Source organism: Marmota flaviventris, chromosome 5 (genome assembly GCF_047511675.1).
Source record: "Marmota flaviventris isolate mMarFla1 chromosome 5, mMarFla1.hap1, whole genome shotgun sequence".
NCBI lineage: Eukaryota > Metazoa > Chordata > Mammalia > Rodentia > Sciuridae > Marmota > Marmota flaviventris.
In genome coordinates, this window is record NC_092502.1 from 76,016,243 (window position 1) to 76,023,445 (window position 7,203).

The 7,203-nt window shown below is 40.2% G+C and overlaps 1 long non-coding RNA gene across 1 annotated transcript; it reads left to right on the forward strand.

Annotated features, from left to right (window-relative positions):
- On the forward strand, positions 1–6,562 carry LOC139705697 (uncharacterized). Its single transcript, XR_011707507.1, has 2 exons — positions 1–527; positions 5,953–6,562. It is a non-coding gene; the product is annotated as an uncharacterized lncRNA (long non-coding RNA).
- Positions 6,563–7,203: the final 641 nt, after the last annotated feature.

Below are 7,203 nucleotides of genomic sequence, written 5' to 3' on the forward strand. Positions count from 1 at the left end.
GTGGAACTGAAGCCAGATTTAAAATTAGGTAGTCAGTGTAGTTAGGTAAATCGGGTCTAATATTGAGTGAAATCTAAAATGGAGACCATGCGGAGAATGACTCAGGGAAATCACAGGACAACTCATGGAATGTTAATGAAGTCCCGAAAAAGCCCTAGGCCAAAGTCCACCTCAAAGAAATGTTAATGAACAGCCCCCAGCAAAAAGGTGCTGACTCAGAAGTCCTTCCTGACCATATTACTACTTTGGCCCACCTGTGTCCCACCCCTCGGGCCTTCCAACCTACATTCCATCACCAAAACTATAAAAAGGGGAAACAACCGCACTTCTACGGATTCCACCTCTTGGGTCCCCTTCTTCCTCTGGGAGAAGTCTTTTCTGCTGTCCTTTAATAAACTTCTAATTTCTACTCTGACCTTGCCTCGGCATTCTTCTTTGGTGTTATTCTTCAACATTGGGGAAGCAAGGACTCGTCACCGGTCAACAGCGGTAACATATTGGAGGTCCCACCGAGATTCTACACCGAGGTAAGTGCATGCACCCCATGTCTGTTTGAGGTGCATCTTTCTCTCTCTTTCTTTCTGGAGGGTAAGGTGGGCACCCGACGGCTACTTAAACGCAGTTAGTGCAGCTGCCACTCTTCAAGACTCGGGTGAGAGGTTTCCTGGCCTAGGCAGCTCTCAATCACCTGTTCAATACAGAGCAGGCATGTTGGGTTCTGCCAAAGCCGCTTCCAACCTTTCTGTCTGGGCCCGGAGAGCAATTGGCATGAGTACACAGTGTCCCGAATCCCGATCTGCCTCGGATGCGTGGAGGTGGAGGAAGGAGTTTGGAACAAATGCGGAATTCTGGTCTGGGCTACACTCAGACGTATTCTTAAGGTTCCTTTCTCTTGAGCCCCCTTCCGACAGCCCTCAGGGGTATCTAGGGTGATCGGTAGATGAATGGCACTGAGGGAAAGCCCCAATCACATTTGCCTCCGTATGGGCCATGCAACACTCCCAACCTCGCATCCATTCCTCCTGGATGCTCCCCTTCCTTTGCAGGTCAGAAATGTTAGCAATTCAGGTTGTAGGACTGAGATAAAGGCATGGGATAATTAGTAAAATCTGCCCAGGTTCTCTAAGATGCATAGGTAAATTTCACTAGTCTGTTTTACTGCCCCAATGTTTAAAATGAGCTGTGTTCTTTAAGCTGTTGGAGAGGCATTTTTAGAATCAACTCCTCTGGTAATCTGCTAGTCTACAGAGCAAAGGCGACAAAAAGTGCATGATTTTCTTTTGCAATGGGTTTTTAGTGGCCGGGAGGGTAAGCAGTAATGCCCTTAAGTCTGAATCCTCCCAGGGTCTCTGGCACGGGGCAAACTGAGACCCTAGCACTTTGCTAAAGGGGACCAGAAACCCCTTGGCAAAGCAAGGTGAGAGACGGGTTTTCTGGACCGTTTAGGAAGCTCAAACTTAGGGAGACGTCCCTAATTAGAACAGTTTTCTCCGGGCGGTGTGGGCGCCTGAGTCCTGTTTTCTTATCACTCAGATGGGAGCTTCTCTCTCTCCAATACGCCAGGTGTACCACTAGCCTGAGTATTGAAAAATTGGGATAGATTTGACCCTCAGACGCTCAAGAAAAAGCGCCTCATTTTCTTGGCCTGGCCTCAATACAAACTCTCTGATGGAGAAACCTGGCCACCAGAGGGAAATATCAATTTTAATACAATTTTACAGTTTGATAAAATTTACAAAAAAGGAAATGGTGTGAGGTGCTGTATGTTCAGATTTTCTTTGCTCTAAGGGAAAATCCTAAATTATGCCAACAGTGTAAAGTAGACTTACCTATGATGTCTGCCATGAAGAGAAAAAATCTTGGGGACTCACTAAGGAAAAGAATCAGGAGGACCCACAAAAATCTCCATCTGCTGGCCTCTCTGCATCTGCCCCAACAGGCAAACCAAATATATTACCTCTACAGGAAAATTTGGGCCGATCAAAGTACATACCCCCTTCCCCCTTCAAGACCTAAGGCAGATAAAAACTGACTCTACTGGAAAGTTAGGAGATATGCCAGATTGCCTGGGACTGAATCTATCCAAAGGAGCTAATCCTGTGAGTAAAAGGGAGACTGAGGTACTCCCAGCAGCTGCCAGAGCCATTTTTGCTTTGGGGAATTTCCTCATTCTTCCCTGCACTGTAAGGATTGCTCCATTTCTGTCCACTTAAAAAGAAGGGACACTGAATGCAGTAAAGTCAGTCACACTGAGACCCTTGATTTTACACCTAAAGTTGCCCCTATGTGAAAACATCTGGTCCACTCATGGGGAAATCTATGGTGCCACTGATAGGAGTCATAATTAAATGGAAGTTAAAAACCTGGAGAGATTTTTCTCTTATCTGGTCTCTCTATTTTAAAGGTTATTATAGATTGTTTCTTGGGGATGATCTTGGCTAAATGTGTGTCTAAAAGATGATTTTTTATTGTAACAATCTGGTATCTAAATGAGTTTGAAGCATTGCATAATCTTGCAGTTAAAAGTTGGGGTTAGGTAATTGTTTAGTTTGTGATTTCAGATAATTCATGCCGGAGAACTTAAATACTTAGGATAGAAAATTAAAAGAATTCTACTTCCAAGTTGGCAAGTAACTCCCAATCATTTAGTTTTATTTTGAACTGGGTAGCCTGAGAAGATTTCACTAGGTGTACCAGTGCATTAACTTGGGCAAGGATAGTAAATTATAATATGGTATCTGTTCCCCTCAGTGCGTAAGATTTAGGAAAAAATGTTGAATTGGAACGTTGGTCTGGCTTATTGAAATAACATTGAATAGCAACAGTCTTAAATTTTTAAAGCCTAATTTTGGATATACATGGTAGTGTGTGGTTCTCTTTTAAGATTTTTTTTCAGGTGATTTAATGTAACTTAATACTACTTTAGAAACTTCAGAACAAAGGAAGTGACTTAATGATCCTAAAGAAATTTCTTCTGATGGTAGAGATCCTATTTTCAGTTTTGTGTGAGCAAGTTTTTCTAGTGTAGGAAAACGTAAAGGTATGAAATGTTATAAATTGTATCTTAAACTTGTATCATAATTTTCAACATCCAAACCTGAAAATTGTGACTTATGGTTAAAATGCCTTAGGCATGAGGTTTCTGCTCAGAATTCCAGTTTTCCCAGTTCCTTCCAGACCTCAGCCAGGACTTAAGTTGATATGCAAATAGAAGAAGCCTGGAGCACTCAGTAGGAGACAGATCTGAGGCCCAAGGAAAAAAAAAAAGAGAGAGTAAAAGTGTCTTTTTATGGGAACTCAAACTAGATTAAACCAAAGAGTAAATTGTACGGCATTTACTAATTACTGGCCGGTCAATTTTTTTCTAGGACTTTTGCTTTTTTCTTAGATTCTGTATTTTTTTTTGAGCTCATGATTTTGATCCTACAGACAAGTTAATGTTTTTCTGATAAGTTCTATTTTTGATTAACTGGAGTTTTTTTTAAACATTGCAATGAGATTTCACCTGAGAAAGCTACAAGGCCTTTACTATTGTGTTGTGTTACACTTGTGTTACGTGTTGTATGTCGGTATGTCTGTATGTGTGTATGTCCATATGTCATGCAGTGATATGACAATTGACAGATGAGGAGCGCTCATGAAAAATTTTTAAAAAATGGATCCAAATATCTTTGATTCACGTGATTCAAATGGCTCAATTTAAATTTGGTAAATAGATGAAAAAATATGTCTATAAAATTTACAAGTATTGTTTCAAAATGTGAACAGAAGGAGGTTAACAGATGAAAAAGAAAAACTAGAAGGTTCTAGTTATGGATTTAATAGAGGGAAAATGTGTTTCTGGATAAGAGTCTATATGATTAAGTAATTAAGAGGGTTTAAGTAAATGATATAAATAAGGTCTGTATAAGTTGCTTATAAGTGTAAGTTTTTGAGCAAGTAATCTTAAAGAAATTAAGCAGCTAGTTAAACAAGTGCTGTTGTTTTAGATAATTGTGCTATGTTATTTCTTTAAAAGCTAAACTTGGTTAATATAAAAACATCAATATAATTGGTGCTATTGATGTGTTTATATCTTCCAGGTATACAAGTCTGTAAGGTAGAAGCTTTAGAAAGAGCATTATATCAAGCTGTGTTCTAAAGTTGTATGGTAATTTTAGGCTTAAAAAATAAAAACATGTTGGAGATTTATTTATCATTTGTGTTCTATAACTGGACTTGTTATCAATAAGTTATGTAAAGTTCCATTTTACTTTTTACACTGAGATACAATTTAAATGTATTTTTAAGTTAATGAGAGCCTAATCTATGTAAAGGTTTTATTGCAAAACACAAAAGTACTTTGCTACTTTTCTACAAAAGGTTAAAAGCTTTCAGCCTTTCTTTAATTCATGTTTTAGATGTGATATTATGTCGTGTTTGCTCAAGTTCACAACAATTTATGTAAGCTTTGTAAAATGATGTTTAAAAAGCAAAGATCAGTTTCAGAACTACAGTACTTAAGATTTATGAAGAACCCCGCCTTACCTGAGATAAGGCTCTATGTCCCATCTCACTACATGTGAAAGTGACTATGAAAGAAGTAGGCCAAATTTCAGTACATTTAAAGTTGTGTCCAAAGGTTAGTTTTTGTCACGATTATCAGGATCTCAAACAGGGGATTATAATGTATAACTCTGCCAAAATTTAAGGTAGTTATTACATGAACTAAATGTTTTTACTCTTGATAATTTATTTTGTAGATTTCTTATAAATGGTCTAAGATTGTTTTGCAGAGGTACTGCTTTAAGAACTCATAACCTGGGTTAATTTAAGATAAGGAGTTATCACCTACAGGAGAGAGAGATAGACATTAAAGCCCAGTACTCTTAGTATAAGGCTGTTCAAACTTATTTGCTGGATGTTTAAGATTAAGTTTTAAAATTAAAGTTAAATTAAAAGGGCCAAGAAAACCAATATTTGGCTCTTGCCCTCTGAGTCAGTCTGAATCCAGGGAATAGGGGACTTCTCCAAAGAGCTTTGCAACTCTAGGCCACATAACCTCCCGATCAGGGAGATTAATGAGACCAGTGAAGGACAGAAAGCCAATTAGTGCATTTGCTGTGAAGAGGAGGGTCATCAGAAAAGGGAGACATCCCTGATGCTTCCAAGGGAAGCCACATGGTCAAGCAAGGCCTGAATCCATCCTAGCGCAAATGGCACTAGCAGCGCAAATGGCACTAGCAGAACTGAGAAGCTGCTGTGAAGTTCCCCGAGGACTCCCAGGGAAACTCAGCTGACTGTTAACAATAGATAGAAACAAAAGTCAGTTTGACTTGCTTCATCTTAAACACTTAGCAAAGACAGTCAAAGCCAAAACACAGCTATTCCTGGGCATTTTAAATAATAATAATAGTTAAATGTAACTTCCAAAAATAAGTAAACTGGAGGCTACAAAAGAGATTCTCAGACAGGAATGCCTGATAACTATCAAAAGGAACTGCCAGAGTAGTTTTTAGTTTAAGGCCTTTATTTCTAACCAACACAGGTAGGCTTAATGTTTGCTAGTATGGTTATCCAGCCCTAAGTAACAGAATTAAAGATTTCTCTATTAGACTCAGAGGTCCTACTAGTAAAAGGATTTTGCAAGATCAGATGACATTAAATTATTAAACTGTATCTTAAGGAAAAGGACATCTGTAACCCTAAAAGTTAAATGTTGTGTTTACATCCCTGACATTTCTGGCAATGTGACAAATATCCTTAAAGATTTACATGCTCAGATAGAAGCCATGTCCTCAGCAACTTTGTCATGGAAACAATATCTTAGCTCCTGGTTCTTGGTACTTCCTGGTGGAAAACATTGTTAGTCTTTGTCTTTGCCATCAGACTCATTGGCATATTCCTGTGCTATGGCATTTATTGCTGCATCAATATGGTTCCAGTACTAATGAATTCTTGTTTCTCTTATAGACCACCCATCACTCAAATGGCCCTCCAGCCTATTACTTCTCAATCGGACTTCTATCATGGACCACTCGATAGACCCAATTTTTAAAGGGGGACTCCAAACTGCTTGCCCCACAAGGTCCCTTTTCAGCCTGAAGAAGCCAGAAAGATCTTCTTTGCCCCCCTTCCTTACAGCAGTAAGGAGTTCCCAAATTAGAGGGGGGAATGAAGCCAGATTTAAAATTAGGTAGTCAGTGTAGTTAGGGAAATCGGGTCTAATATCGAGTGAAATCTAAAATGGAGACCATGCGGAGAATGACTCAGGGAAATCGCAGGACAACTCATGGAATGTTAATGAAGTCCCGAAAAGGCCCTAGGCCAAAGTCCACCTCAAAGAAATGTTAATGAACAGCCCCCAGCAAAAAGGTGCTGACTCAGAAGTCCTTCCTGACCATATTACTACTTTGGCCCACCTGTGTCCCACCCCTCGGGCCTTCCAACCTACGTTCCATCACCAAAACTATAAAAAGGGGAAACAACCGCACTTCTACGGATTCCACCTCTTGGGTCCCCTTCTTCCTCCGGGAGAAGTCTTTTCTGCTGTCCTTTAATAAACTTCTAATTTCTACTCTGACCTTGCCTCGGCATGCTTCTTTGGTGTTATTCTTCAACATTGGGGAAGCAAGGACCGGTAACAGAACTGGGTGGGACTCTCTGGACACTTTCCTAGGACCCCAATAAGATAGCGCAGGAGAGCTACGCAGTCCCTCTGTCTCCGTTGAGAATGTCTCCTTTTCGCCTTTCCTATCCCTTCAATAAACTCATGCCTGTTACTCTGAGTTGACATGTCTGAAATCTTTCTGACTTGATTGCAAGAATTGGGGTTTGAAAGGGGCAGGGTATCTGCACTGCCTCAGTTTCTCAGAAGGCTTCCTCAGCCCTGTAGCACAGGGACTGGAGGTTGCAGATCCCCACAGGTGCTCTGGCTGAGCATGTTATCAAAGCAGGCAAGAACTAAAGAAATTGTTCAACAAGCTCTAATATCTGCCTGGCTGGGGAGGAAGGAAGCTGAGCCATTCAAAGTCAAATTGGTAGGAAGGTGGGTTTTATTCAAAGCCAGCTTTGGGGGAGATTGGAAAAAACTTCATTGTTTTAAAAATTCCAGCTCTCCCTCTGCAACAGCTGTCTGAGGAGGAACATTGTCAGGGGCTAGAAGGAAATTCTCCTTCAAAGAATAGCCTGACATTTACAGAAAACAGCCCCCTGGGAGACATC